Source organism: Podarcis liolepis (assembly GCF_965112155.1).
Source record: "Podarcis liolepis genome assembly, chromosome: 2".
Taxonomy (NCBI): Eukaryota; Metazoa; Chordata; class Lepidosauria; order Squamata; family Lacertidae; genus Podarcis; species Podarcis liolepis.
The window spans coordinates 41812627-41828471 of record NC_139555.1 but is presented as its reverse complement, the minus strand read 5'-3'; the positions used below and the strand labels follow the sequence as shown (position 1 = coordinate 41828471).

Sequence of the window (15845 nt, the reverse complement as noted above, 5' to 3'; positions counted from 1 at the left end):
AGGGGCTGGTGGGCAGTTCTCCTTTTTTGTTTTGGGTAACAGACTTTTGTTGTGGGACTAGACTAGGTACTTTGCATTTCTATTGTTCTATGTTTCCTATTTAGCTCCCTGGGTAAAAGGGATGAGAAGGGTTTTTTTTTTTTAATGTAATTGATTTGTTAGCAGTGGCCACACACTGAAGCTAATTACAATAGCTAGAGCATTTCAGATGTCAAATAAAATCATCTAGTCACATACAAGAGCAGGATGGATTCAGAGCCATCCAGCTGATCTGCAACAGCAAGGTACCATTCAAAGCCTGTGGCTCACTAAGATGGAGTGGTTTAATTTAACAACAAAAGATGCTTGTGGATCTCAGTGTTCAGATTCTAAATCTGCGTCACACATCCCCTCTGAGCATTAATCTCCTCTCTTTTATTCGTCAAATGAATGGGGGTAGAGACAGTATGATCTCTCCACCTTTTTAAGTAGTTGGGACAATCTGCCCTGGGCACATATTTCCACATCTCAGTGCTGGCAACCATCTGCTTGGGAAGGTGTATAAAATCTAATATACCCTGCTTCCAATAATTACACGCAAGCAGTGAGTGTGGGGAGTGGGGCTGGGGAGGGAGGGAGGCAGCATAACCTCCTGAAGCAAGGAGACAGTCAATGACACGATATCAATATCCCAGAGCTGCTGTCTCTTCTCACACCCATCACTGAGGCGCAGGCTCTGATTCACACTATGGAGAAGAGAATGGAGAGCTGAGCACATTGATCCCCTTGGTTCATCTCTGGCAGCCAGCTGTGCTGGTAGTTGCCTTGTGGGGTGGCAGTGCTACAATCAGGAGAAGAGATAATGAGCACAAAAATCTGCAGAACTGGATTGGAGGGCATTTTATTCCTGGAAAGAAAGCCTGCTTGGCCCATTCCTAGTTCAGATGTTTGCAGTGGTTTTACATGGCTGGCTCTGTGACTTGAATGTGTGTTTTCTGCACACCTCCGGCAAGCTGCTGCAGAGAGCCACATTCCAACAGCGTCAGTGATGCTGCAGAGAATGAAGTGCTAGCTCTCTGGGAGGTCTGCTGAGTGAAGGGCCCACTCCTATGTAATCTTCCCTCCATGCAGGCTCTCCTTCTTATGGCATGCAAGGTAAGGATTGCATTTCAGATTATTTCTGCTCTGTGTGATTAACCAGCGCCTGACCAGGTAGCTGCTAGTCCAGGAACAATGGGCAGAGCTTTAGAGATTCAGAAATGACTGTGGAAAATGCAGAGAACAGTGATTAGTATACCAAACAGCCCCTGGCCTGCAGAGCAGGATATATTACCTTACCACATCCTCTGCCACATGCTTGGCAAACCCTCTGTCTGCTGAAATAACTCATCTAGTACCCTGAATTTTATCCACATGGTTGTGTTTGATTTTTGTTGTTGAAAATGCTGCAATTTCTTAAGAATATGTAAATATTCCTTCTGTGGAACAATCCTATAAGTGTCTTTCGTTTTTCCTAATGGAAACAGTGTTTGCAATTTTAACTCTATGGGTCCACTGTTTCACTCTGTGGAAACGAAAACCCATTCCAACACTAGGCACAGCTGTGGCCTGCGCAGTGGTAGGTGCTGCAGTCTTCACATGCCATGGCTGGTAGCTGCTGTGGCTTTGTGCTTGCACAGTGGCATCAAGCAGGCCTCAAGGGATATGACATCATTGTCCCGTGCAGGCCATTAGGGGTTTTTGCGTACCTCCACAAGGAATACTTGGCTGTTGTGAAGGCTGTCTGTCTTGTGCATAGCTGTCAACTTTCCCCTTTTCTTGCGAGGAATCCTATTCGGAATAAGGGAATTTCCCTTTAAAAAAGGGAAACGTTGACAGCTATTGTCTTGTGGCAGCTTCAAGATTAACAAATCCATTATTGCATAAGCTTTCTTGGATGTCATCCATGTTTCTTACGAAGTCCTCCAAAGCTTATGTAACAATAAATTTGTTTTTAAGGTGCCAGAAAACTGTTGTTTTTCCTTTTTTAAAGTTATCTCTAGGTGGTATAGTAAAATGCTCATAGCTGTCTAATGAAAATATGTATGTATGTACGATGACTGCTACTACTTGTCAGTATCCCTTAATAAAAATTTTTTAGATAGTCATTATACATTTTATTACAGAGTATTTCCTAGGCTGAATTGTGGGAAGGCCCTGTTTGGCTTGTGCCAAAATGACTGAGGGTGAGCAGAGTGATAATTTATCAATTCTTATAAAATAGTCGCTGGTGTGACACATGAGTTGAGTTCTGTGTAGATTCTATTTCAAGATCGTTACTGCTACCTTCATAAATTCTGGCTCAGTGTGTCGTTTGTTACATTAGATATTTGATACCTTATTTGTTTTGTGTAATCAACTTAATTAACAGTTTCCAGAGGAGTAACTATGTTTGCTGTTTTTGCTGCTACATCCTAAGAGTCTTGTGGCACCTTAAATACTAATAAATTATTATGGCATGTTTCCATAAACTACAACAGATGAAGTAGAATGCAGTCCATGAAAGCTTATGACACCATAAATTAGTTCATTTTAAAGGTGCAATAAGTCTCTTCTCCTCAGATGAGGAGATTAGGATTTATTGAATTTACATATCACTTCCCCCTAAAAAGAAGGAGAAGTAGAAACTGAGTAAAATGTATTATAGATGGGTACAGGGTTGTCACCTAAAAATATTACACAGGAAAAAGAAAGTAGATATAAGGATCACAGTGTGATATGCGATTGCTATGTGCCATTCAGGGGTGTAGAGCAGGAGCTCATTATGACAGTCTTCATATCCACGGTGCCAAGGAGAGTCGAGAAATGCAGATAGCTATGTTAATCCACTAAAATAAATACACACACTGCGAAGAAGAAGCAGTGCATAGCATAATACCCAATTTTTTTGGATCAGCATCACTGCAAACTTAAGTTTCATAGGAGTACACCCCCATTTAACTCAGTAGTCCTTACTTCTGACTTCATAGGTTCAACTTGTAAAACACACTGAGCTTTAGCAAAGTACCTTCAGGGAGCTGAAACGCCACCTTTAGCATCTAATTAGAATGGCAAACAATCTCAGAATCATAGACTCTTAGAGTTGGAAGGTACCCCAAGGGTCATCTAGTCCAACCCCCTGCAATGCAGAAATCTCAGCTAAAGCATCCATGACAGATGGCCATCCAACCTCTGCTTAAAAACCTCCAAGGAAGGAGAGTCCACCACCTCCTGTGGGAGTCTCTTCCACTGCTGAACAGATCTTACTGTCAGAAAGTTCTTCTGAATGTTTAGTCGGAATCTCCTTTCTTGCAACTTGAAGCCATTGCAAGAAGCATGCTCCCTCTTCCATGTGACAGCCCTTATTTGAAGATGGCTATCATATCTCCTCTCAGTCTCCTCTTTTCCAGGCTAAACATACCCAGCTCCTTCAAGTGCTCCTCATGTGGCTTAGCTTCCAGACCCTTGATCATCTTGGTTGCCCTCCTCTGCACACATCCCAGCTTGTCAACATCCTTCTTAAATTGTGGTGCCCAGAATTGGACACAGTATTACAAGTGTGGTCTGACTAAGGCAGAATAGAGTGGTACTATTACTTCCCTTGATCTGGACACTATACTTCTGTTGATGCAGCCTAGAATAGCATTAGGCTTTTTTTTGCTGCTGCATCACGCTGTTGACTCATGTTAAGCTTGTGGTCCACCAAGACCCATAGATCCTTTTCACATGTGCTGCTAGTAAGCCAGGTGTCCCCCATCCTATATTTGTGCATCTGGTTCTTCCATTTGTCCCTATTGAAATTCATTTTCTTAGCTTACGCCTAGTTCTCCAATCTGTTAAGGTCATTTTGAATTCTGATTCTGTCTTCTGTGGCATTAGCTCCCCTGCCAGTTTGGCGTCATCTGCAAATTTGATGAGCATCCCCTCAATTCCTTCATCCAAGTTATTTACAAAGATGGTAGACAATAACAGGCCCAGGACAGAACCCTCAGGCACCCCACTTGTCCCTTTTTTCCAGGATGACAAGGAATCATTAATCTTTGGGTTCGGTCAGTCAACCAGGTACAAATCCACCTAACCGCTACCTCGTTCAACCCACATTTTACCAGCTTCCTCGTGAGAAATGCCTCTTCAAAACAACTATTAAAGGTGCAGGAGCCCACCCCTCTTTTTCATCTGGTCACCTTACTTTAATACCAGATATTAATTTAAGAGAAATTGCTAAAATGTATAAGCAGGAAAAAAAAACCCATGACAATACCTTTAGACTTAAACACTTAACTACCTTAATGGAGTTGTTAGTGAAGCATATATCTTACAGTGTAATTCAGGAGTTGGGAACCTTTGATTCTCTAGAGCAGGGTTTTCCAAACTTGAGTCTCCAGCTGCTTTTAGACTACAATTCCCATCATCCCCAGCCACTGGTCCTGCTAGCTAGGGATGATGGGAGTTGTAGTCCAAAAAGTGCTAGAGACCCAAGTTTGGGAAACCCTGCTCTAGATGTTGCAGAACTAAAACTCCCATCATCCTTGACCATGCTTTCTGGAACTTATGGGAGTTGTAGTTCAGGAATATCTGCAGGCCAGTGGTTCCTCGTACCTGGTGTAATCCTATGTATGTCTTCTCAGAAGTCCCATTTCAAAGTTGCCCACTTCCCTCACAAACCCAGTAACTCCCCAACACTTGGCATCCTTTGGGTTGGGAAGGGACTAATTGAGTACTTTTGCTAAAGTAATCCCCACTCACTTGCAGGTGCCTGGGCCTGGTATGTCCATGAAAGACAACATCTCATCACCTGATACTGACAGACTTCACAACTGTGTGCCGGAGTTAGTATCCTGTTGAACTATGTTCTCTCAGATCTCCATTCTCTGGGACAAATCAAAGAACCCTGCAAACTTCCCTCTACAAATCAGCTGAAATGGGCACCATAGAATCCACAAGTCAATTATTCATTAGCTATGCAAATCGAAAGAGATCTAAATAGTTTTGAGATGTCATCAGACTCATGTGCAATGAGTTCAATCTCAATATATTTCCTTTGGAGAACACATGGGTAGTGCATTAGTAAGCTTCCAAAGAGGGTAGTTGAGGGGTGACTGGACTTCCCCCACCTTGGGACACTTAGAGCCCTGTGCAGTGCAGCAGTGGAAAGCCCTATCTTTGTTACTGTATCCCATGGCCAATAAGTCAATAATGGGGCATGCTCTTTCTGTGGTTGTTGTGACTCATCTCCCTGACACTCTCCATAAAGGCTGAAAAAGCATGTTAGCCCTGGTGTCAATGCAAAGTGCTCTGTTTCTCCCTCTCTCTGTCTGTGTGCATGTGTGCGCGCGGACGAAAGGGTGAATGAGGGTATTGGTGGTGGAAAATACCACCTAGCAAGTCTTAGGAAGTAGTGGCTTCTCCTTAATGGAATCTCAACCCCTCCCTCACTTAAGGATCACTCTGACCCAGCTTCAGTCTTAAGTCCTACTAACCCTAATAGGAAGAAGAAGAAGAGTTTGGATTTGATATCCCGCTTTATTACTACCCGAAGGGGTCTCAAAGCGGCAAACATTCTCCTTTCCCTTCCTCCCCCACAACAAACACTCTGTGAGGTGAGTGGGGCTGAGAGACTTCAGAGAAGTGTGACTGGCCAAAGGTCACCCAGCAGCTGCATGTGGAGGAGCAGAGAGGCAAACCCGGTTCCCCAGATTACGAGACTACCGCTCTTAACCACTACACCACACTGGCTCTTCTTCTTCTGAGTAAAATTGCATTGAATTGTGCTGTGCATTAGGGCAACAATGGATGAAGATAAGAAATAACAATTTCTCCCTATTTGAGGGTCTGGTGGGGAATTTGGTATTGCATAGGCCTTTAATTGGCCTTTAATGGCACATACCTGCCAAGGAACAAGATGCAGTATTATCAAAGAGCAGGTTTGCAACTTAAATATTGCTCAATATATTTGAATGACTGTCTGACACTATCCAATTAGATCGTTGTGAGTTGCAAAACAATCCTAAGCATGTCTACTCAGAAGTAATTCCCACTATATTCAAAAGGACTGACTCCTTAGTAAGTATGTTTATAATAGCAGCCTTAATCTTTGGGCACAATGCAAATGGATACGAAGGCATAAAGTAAAATGGCTACAGCATTACTAATACAACATGAATGATTTTTCTACACTTAATACACTTACACCATTATGTCTCTGCACTTGCAGAATACCCCTTGATATGGGTATTTCAAAACAGATGTTCAGGCAAGGGCCTAAGATGTCTGCAGCCAATTCATGCACCTGGCAGTTACTTCATCACATCTTGTATGCAATAAATGTGTGTGCATGTATTATATAAAGCTTCTTATTTTGCCCATTTTTCATTTTATAAGCCATTGTTGCTGGGAAGCTGATCCCCTCTACTGTCTTTCTAAGGGAAATACCGTTGAATATTCAAACCTAATGAGCTAGGGAAACATCCACTGCTCCAAACATACACATAAGCAGCCCTGGACAGCATTGTAACTTGCCAAGCTAAAGAGATTGTTGCAAAGTTCCTTTCCAAAGGAAATTGGATTGGTTCATTATTTGCAGGCGGCATCTGTCACTCCCCCACCCCCGTCCTGCCAGTGGATGCTGATCATCCTTACAGAGCATTGTACAAAAGCATAGACTGCTGTGTGCCGCAAGAAGGCTGTTATTATATCAATTTTCCACTTGAAAGCAACAATAATAGCAAATAAAGCGGAAGCTGCATGACACCCTTGCAGAATCCCGGCACTTTTACTTAGGCACTTATGCCAAATTAAGGATGAGAGGAGTGGAGAAGATGTCAGCCAACTTTTTATTTGGCAGCATATTAAAAAGAGCTTATTGTGATAACCTTGGGGAAGAAAAACGAGCTTAGAGTGGCCATTTCTTCGGAGGTGGCATGAATGTTTCAAGGGTGTATACATTTTTAAAAATATATATTTATTGATTTTCAAATATAAATACAAATATAAAGAAAGAGAGAGAAAAGCATATAACCAAACTTATCCCCTTAAACATTGGCGTAGGTGAGCATGTAATATTGTTATATATTCTAAGGGTGTATACATGACACACAAACTACAGAGAGAGGCCCCCACAAAAGACTCCAAGGACATATATTGCGCACAGAAGCATACCCACATGGTTGTCAGCAGTTCTCATGATTGCAAAGGGTGGTATGTGATTATCCAGAATTATAACACTTTTAGGAAAATGATTTAGAAATAGATCATGCGGCTAACTCTCATCTCTGACACCACAGCATTTTATTTTTGGGATCCCCTGTTTCGTATCCTGGTCATATCCTAAAGCTGATACTTTATTTCCTTGGTTTTCATTTTAGCATTATTTTAAATCCACTTCTTCACTGAATCAATGTGATTTTGAATCCCAATCCTAGTATAATTTTAGGCACAATCAAGCCAAATATAAATCCTATTATGTTCCATTGATTTCAGTGGAAGCGTTTAGAATGTGCTCAGATTTCTCTCAATGATATCAATGAGGCTTAAAGGTACTTAACTTTGGCTGAATTGTTAATAGCAGCAGTTGTAGTATTTAACAACACCGGGGAAAATGGAAAAGCAATTCCTCATTTGTATTAATTCAGTCTGATCCAGAGTGTGTTTGTCACCCTTTCCAGATTTTCATCACTTACAGATTTGATCATTAAACACTCTTCTCCTCCATTTAAGAAATTAAATACAAAATGCTGATCAGTACTGACTCATGGCATGAGCAATAATAGCATGAGATGCCTGAAACATTTCTACTTTAGAATATGCATGCCTGAAGCAAACCATCATTCCATGAACATTCATTGTGCAGTGTCTGATTGTTCTGTAAGACTGTAACATAAACGTCCAAGCAGCCTGGTTCTATGCTTCTTTCACTGAATTCATTGGTGCTTACACACATATAGGTGTGGCACAGAAGATTTTGGTCATACAGCCAGATCCCATACAGCGTGTTTACTCAGAAGTAAGTTCCAGTGTTCAGTGTAACTTAGGTTGCAATCCTACTGAGAGTAAGTCCTATTGAACTCAATGGAACTGAGTAGACACACACACAGGATCGCACTTTTGCCAACTGCAATGCTTCAAGTCACCAGTTCAGTTTTCACGTAGTAACAAAATCTACAATTGAAGCAACATATTTTTAAAGTCAACAGGGAAGTTTTTAATGACTGATGTTTTAATGTATTTGTAATCCTTTGTTGGAAGCTGCCTAGAGTGGCTGGGTAAACCCAGCCAGAAGGGCGGGGTAGAAACAAATTATTATTATTATTATTATTATTATTATTATTATTATTATTATTATTATTATTATTAAAAGCATAGTAATGGCCTGTCAATTGTAAGCTCAATGTTGATATCCTAAACTGCCATAGCACATCAGTCCAAGTCCTTTCTCTCAGCTTTATGAAACAGCAGGTTTAAATTGCTTATATATAATCCCTCTTCCCTCTAAAATGCATTACCTTGGAGAAAAGGGTGTTTGGTTCACAGCTACCAAGATTGCTTGACTTAGACATAATAATACATACTTCAAGCCATATATCCAAATACTTTTGGGACAAACAAAACGTTACATCAGGAAATCAATGATTGGGCTTCCAATGTTTCCACCCCTCCTCTAAATTAAATACAGATGTAGGGAGGAAAAAGCCCTCATTTGATTGGAAAGTGGCAGGATGAGCATGGTGAGCTGCAGTATTTACTCTGCCTTGTTTCTACGTTGCCCCCCCCAAAACCCCTACTATTTCCGTACAGAAAAATATACAGGTGTCTTTATCATTGCATGGTTTTCTCTCTTCCATGGGGCAAAAAACAGCTGGGAGGGAGGTAAGCATTGGGAAAAGGGCACTGGAATGAAAGTTTTAAATACACCCTTCTCCCGAGCCATTGCTCAGATCAAATTGGTAGCCCTCATTCGTGTCTTTTAGTAATTTTTATAAAAAATGTGTAGTTTGGGCTTCTGCTTCTACCACATCACACCCCAAATATGTCTTCTTATGAAGTTGATAATCCTCATGTACTACTGCAGGCTGCTTGTCGGCTCACGTGACATGACTGGATACTCCCACATGCAAAAAAATAGCACCCACATTTAAACAAACTAGAGGTCAAGGATAACAGTTTAGAGGCTTGCCATATTTTTGCCTTGCCAGGATTTTTTTTGTATGGGGAGCATTCATCAGCATGCAATTTGAAGTGGTACATCCCATATGCAACTTTTCAGCACACAAATCTGCAACCTGCACGCCTAGGTAAAGGTAAAGGGATCCCTGACCATTAGGTCCAGTCGTGACCGACTCTGGGGTTGCGGCGCTCATCTCGCTTTATTGGCTGAGGGAGCCAGCATACAGCTTCTGGGTCATGTGGCCAGCATGACTAAGCCGCTTCTGGTGAACCAGAGCAGCGCACGGAAACGCCATTTACCTTCCTGCCGGAGCGGTACCTATTTATCTACTTGCACTTTGACGTGCTTTCAAACTGCTAGGTGGGCAGGAGCTGGAACCGAACAACGGGAGCTCACCCCGTCGTGGGGATTCGAACCGCCGACCTTCTGATCAGCAAGTCCTAGGCTCTGTGGTTTAACCCACAGCGCCACCCATGTCCCACTTCCTGCACGCCTACTTTGTAACCTGCATGCCTACTTTGGCCCAAATATATGCCTTCCATATAATTAAGTTTAATTCAGTGGTATTTCTTTTTTTAAAAAAAGAACTTTCTTTCAGATGCATGCCACTGGAACGGCTTGGTCTTTCTTCACCTTAATATCAGGGTTGTTATGAGATGTATCTACCTTCCAGCCTAACTGATGGTATCTGGTTAGTATTTACAAAAGGTCAGATTGTATGGCTAAACTGCCCCAACTGGGAGCAACTGGGATGTGGTGTTGGTTTTAAAGGCCATTCCACACATAATAATTTTCTTACAAATGTCAATGGTATTCATTCTAGACGATATTCAAATAAGTTCTACAGTGAATGAAGCTAAGCCGTGTCAATTAAATTCAATGAGTCTACTCTAAGTAGGACTAGTGTTGAATACCACACTCAAAATACTTTGAAGCATACCCAAATGACTAATAACTAGCCACCAGTCACAGTTTCCCAGAAGGTGTACTCACTTTTCCATTTCTTCCCCATTGTACAGGAAGATTTCCTGCACAGAAGTGATTTCCATGTTTGTTTGTTTTTAAATAACTTTGGGCTGAAGTGGCCTTTAGCCCCATTGACTTCAATGTAAGTAAATCCACTTTAATTGCATCTGACTGGTGGGTGCATGCTTTCACACCACATCATAAGCTCTGCACAATATCATACCTGAACGAACATTTTAAAAGATGCCAATCAGTTAATTATACTGAAAATTTGGGTAATATATATTTATGCATGACTTCCTAGTACAGTAATTACCATTCCATATCTAATCAATGTTAGCAGCCCTGCTTCCTGTCACAGTTTAATATTTGAGAGGAAATGAATCCTTGAAGTCCTAATCTCTGGCAAAAACAGTTATGCTGGCCTCAGGCATAGCAATGCAAATGTTTGGTATATAGTCAGGAACCTCAAAAAGTGGATTGGATTATAGTGCACCTAACAATGATCTGAGCAATATGAAGGCAAAATGTAATACAGGTCAAGCATCCCTGCTTGATCTTGCAAATTCGTGTGAATTAGCAATGATTTCCCATTTGATTTTGCCCCCCAAGCAGTACAGTATTATTGGAAAGCTGACATACCCTTTGACTACTCAAACTGTCCCAGTTAAATAATAAAATAAAATAAAATTTCTTTCATATATTTTGTTGGGACAAAAATGGCAAGAACGCTTGATACTGAAGAGCTGATGCCTAATGTTTTGCTTTCCTTTTTTATTCTAAAGAATGGTTATGTGTTAAAACAACCATAAGAGTTGTAGGGCTAGAATGGATCCCAATCTTGCATAGTGAAACGTTTGGTACTGTGGAATGATCTTCCACACACTGAAAGTAGATTATCTCATAGACTGCAATAATATAGTCTATGTTCATTCATACTGTGGAGTGCCAAAATGAGAGAGCCAAGAGAAAATGAGTTTAAGACATGGGAGAACTCAAGAACCTCAAGCTGGTAAGGAAAAGGAGGGGCACCCACAGCCCTCCTTAAGTTATGAGGCTGATTACTCCACACACACACATTCTTGGAGCTTGGTTGGCTCCTAGGGGCCAGCACTAAAGGTGGGATCAAGGAAGCCCTTGTGACAGCTTAATTTGGGCATTCACCCCAACAGCAAGATGGGCAGGAGTCATTTGTGGTAGATAGGATTTCTGCAAAAGTGGAGAAGAAACCTGCTGATCTTCCATTCTGGGGAGGTAGGTTAGATTAAGCTTTTACCATTGTGTGCATGTGTTTTTCCTAATGAGTTAAGTAGCTGTGAGGCGTGTGTGTGTGTGTGTGTGTGTGTGTGTGTGTTATTTGCAATGGTAAAACGGAGCAAGGGGGAAAGGGTTAACCCTCTCCCACTAGAGACCAAATCCAGATCCCCCTCCCACACGGTTTCCCATTTAGAGAGTGCATTCATGTACCTCTGTCATCGCAGCTAGTTTGATACTAACACATTGGTAATTATATTAACTTTTTTGAAGGGGGAACAGCAGCAACACACTTTACCAACACACTGGCCACTTCTGCAGGGTTTTCTTCTGCCTGGTGTTGTTTTGCTGTATGCACAATAAAAGTAAATTCTAAGCTATCTGGTTGGTGCTATTAATGCATATCACAGTTCATATTTTACAGTAGAGGTGATGACTGCTACCAATCTGATAATACTGCATATCTGTAAACTACGGTACTGCCAAGCTTGTTTATATGTATAGAAGCAGGACTTGATCACTGTAAAATCAGGTACTTCAAGCCATGCATTTTGAGACCCGAACTCACAGCTGCCTTTTAATATGTTGCTGATACTTTAATCTCTTGGATACCAGACTTTCGGTTTGTCACTCAGGCTCAACTGAGCTGATTGGTTCCTTAATGCTATTAAAGTCCTATTACAGTCCATTGTGTCAAACCTACATGGCTTGTGCTTACAGCACTGCCATCTGCATAGCTTTGTGCCCATCTTGTGAAGACTTGTGCCAAAGAAAGGTTAATTTGACATTTCAATGTATCGGTTCAGTTTGACGCTAGCTTTATGCCTATTATCAGGATCCTGTGGCTCACGCCACTTTGTCTCCTCTATGCATTTAAAGTGGTCACTGAGTTGGGGGGAAGAAATCTATAACAGTCTTTGCAATCTGTCTGCAGCAAGTGTTAATGTCATCTTTAGCTTCTTTTTGTGCCAATTAGGGCAAAGTCCCACAGAGAGGACTAGATGGATGATGCCAGCAAGAGCTTTGGCTGCTGTTCGGAGCCCAGGGTTCATTCTCATCATTCATCCCACTAGTCACAGAGTTGTTTCAACAAATCCATCCGTGCAACACTCATTTTAGTGAAAACCTTTGGCTTGCTGCGGCTGGTAATAAATCACCAGCATAATGAGGTGAAGCTGCTATAGTGGAGCCTGCCCTAACAATGGTGACAGGGTCCAGTAGGCTCTATTAAGCAGAAGAGAGATGTTTGATCTGTGGTTAGAGTCTGCTGGGAGCCCAGGTAAATGGTGTGCTCAACAGAAGGTCCCAGAGAGACAGTGGCTTACGGGGAAGTTCTTACAGTGTTAAAAAATTATGGCAGGAGAGGCACAAAATCTCCCGCGAGAACACTAAGGTGACAGCCACAGATCAGCAGTTCTGCTGAGCAATCAATACCTACATTCCCTGAAACAAGTGCGCTAAGAGGAAATGGGCCTATATGACATTGACTTGTGCAAAAATCTTAGAAAAAGAGCTGGGCAGCATTCCTTTTCCACATGGGTCAAAGGGATCTTGGCTAGATGAAGTATACTGGGTGAAAGGAGTAGAGGGCAAGATCAGACATTGCATTTCCATTAAAATAAACTGTGCCTCCAGGGTGGCCACTTACATGTCACCAAAAAAGAGGATAATTTCAATGCACATGTTAATTTATATTTAGAGATGCAAATTTAGAAATGATTATTTTAATTTAATTAGAAATACAGTACATTGCACCATAGTGGGGAAGACCAGGACCAGGTGACACCTGTGTGCCTGTTCAGTCTGCTGCCAAGGTGCTACCTGTTGATGGTCAACTTCAAGGCCCTAGCTGCTTTCCCTTTGCAGGGCTATCCTTAAATGGGACTTATACCCGATAGCCCTTCAAACAGAGTATGCCTGCAAATAGTGTAAAGGATGACCCATGACCACTTTATGAGCATCCCAACTTTTTTGGAACCTCAGGTCATGTTTGTTCTGAAAGATAGCTATATAACTTCCTATTATCTTTTATTTAAAAAATAGCTACAGGAAATGAGTAACTGTGCATATTACATTCATGTATTGTCAAAGTGGGAATGAAGGGGTCTGGAAATCCCCATTCCAACTGGAATTTTCTGCCAGGCACCTAAGGGAATGGCAAGTGTCAACTCAACCTAGGAAGCCAGAGCTTTTGCAGGCAAATTTCTATGTGAGTGCCACTATCTAATGGACTGTTCCTACTTGCATGCTGTGGATGAGGAATGAGGAAAGGTCAAGGCAACGTCGGTTCAGAAGAACCCTTGTTATTGCTCCTGGCTAACAGCTCACCAAGGTGAAAGGTGAAGAGATTTTTGACATCAATAACTAAGGTTCATACTGTCTTCTGTAGTCTGTGCCATTCCTTTCTTAGGATTATCACCCTTAACTGTATGGCCCAGGACCTTTGCAAAATATTGAGGCATAGATGGATGGCTGCATATTGTGGTTAAAATTCTGGACTAGACAAGGAAGAGTCAGATGATTCAAATCCCACTTAATTATGAAGCTCATCAGGTGAACTTGTGTCAATTACATTCTCACCCTGAACTACCTCACAGGATTCTCATGGAAATAAAATAGGTGCAACAGGTGGACTAGAACTATATGTACCACCATGTACTTCTCACAGTAAGGCCAGGGCAGGAATGTATGTGTAAGCAGCTAGTGAAACATTTTGACTATTAAGGCTATATGGAATATCCAAAGAAGAAAATCAAAGCTCAAGACAGCTGCTGAATATCCTTGATATTAAGGGTTTGTTTTTCATGAAAAGCAATATACTCCATCGTCACTTGTTTCCACTGAATATAGTACACAGAAGGAGTGTGTCGGAGACAAATGAGTAAAATGAAACTGTTGTCAATTTTCTGCTTCTAAGGATGCCTGCTGTTCTGTACTTTATCATGTGCCGTAATTGGGCCACATTTTACTTTATACTATAGGTTATGCGTCTGGTGCAATAAAGTTGATAATGGTTCATGTTTTGCAGTCTATATATTCCATATACCAGGAAGGAGGCACTGGTAATGGTTCTCATATGCAACTAGTGCAGTTTTCATGACTGGTCTGCAGCAATCAATGATACATGGGCAAGGCAACCTGCGGCCCTCCAGATGTTGGATTCAAGCTCCCATCATCCCTATCCAGCATGAACATAAATCAGTTGGTCTATCTAGCTCTCAGTGTTGTCTAAACTGACTGGCAGCAGTACCACAGGATTTCAGACAGGGGGTCTCTCACTGGGTTTTAAACTTGGGACCCTCTGCCTCCAGGCCAGTGGCTGTACCACTGAGCTATGGCCTTTCCCACCTGGAGGGCCACAGGGTGCTCATCCCTAGACTGCACGTGCCATGATGCCTTTAGGACACAACAAACAGAAGTACAGGCTAAAAGCAACAACTTGCCCATTAGCAGAAGCTAATAAATCCAGGTATGCATTCTGTTAACAGGCATTTCCCCAGATTACAATGGTTGGTGCTTTAACTAATCTTATTCTTTCATGAGTGATTAGATGCCTGAATTGCATAATCCTATTATTCAAAGCCTTAGCTTCCTGCTTTCTCCCCTTGTGCCATCCAGTCTGCATTTCTCAGAACATATCAGAGTATTTTGAACAGGAATTTAATTCAAAGAAAAAGGGGTGGGGTGGGTGGGATGAATGGTGTTACAGTGCAAGTTGCTGCCCACCCCCCACTGAAGTGAGTGCTGAAAACAGCATTGCTTGACTGAGCAGAACCGAAAGCATGTATGTATGTATGTATGTATGTATGTATGTATGTATTTGCCTACCTTATTTATAGTCAGCCCTTCACCATATGGTTCCAGGGAGGAAGTACATTACACAAGAATCATAAAATAAAATGTGAACACTATTACATCATCAAGATATGAAAGCAGGTGATGAAAATTATCTATGGGGTTCCCAGCACCAAGTCTCCAAAATATACATCTTTGGTTGCTGATGAAAAACTAATAGTGTTGGTACTTGATGCACCTCAGTAACTCCCAAGGTGGGGTACCACCACAGAGGAGGCCAATCCAGTGCCACCACCCTATAGCTTCCCCCATTGGCAGGATTGCCATAGGCAAGTCAATATAGTAGGAGTTGCTCTTTCAGATGTTTGGGTCCCAGTTGTGTAGTGCTTTATATGTCAACATAGGCATCTTGAATTCAGCTCAGAAGTAGATTGGCTAAGGGTTAAGCTGCCACTTTTATTTTGAAAAATTCTGCAGAAATTTAGTTCAGCACATATTTGAAGGAGAATTTGCCTAATTTGTGCTTTCTGAAACCATATGGGAACTGAAACCCAGCCATCCTTCAAAATTCACACTTCTTCGAAATTTGCAATGCACGTCTCCAGCCAAGTATTGTGAACAAAATGCATATAGTGGGGTAAAGTGTGCATATAAATGCATATATGAGTGA

General features: G+C 41.7%; 1 protein-coding gene and 1 long non-coding RNA gene across 8 annotated transcripts in view; one reads left to right on the top strand and one right to left on the bottom strand.

Annotated features, from left to right (window-relative positions):
• The window catches only part of SHISA6 (shisa family member 6), a 261607-nt gene that overhangs the window by 154537 nt on the left and 91225 nt on the right, over positions 1-15845 (bottom strand). The gene's annotated exons all lie outside the window — the stretch shown is intronic.
• The window catches only part of LOC310699613, a 40397-nt gene continuing 25366 nt past the window's right edge, over positions 815-15845 (top strand). Inside the window, exon 1 of the long non-coding RNA XR_014522156.1 lies at positions 815-1134. This is a non-coding gene — a long non-coding RNA (uncharacterized lncRNA). The remainder of the gene's footprint in view (positions 1135-15845) is intronic.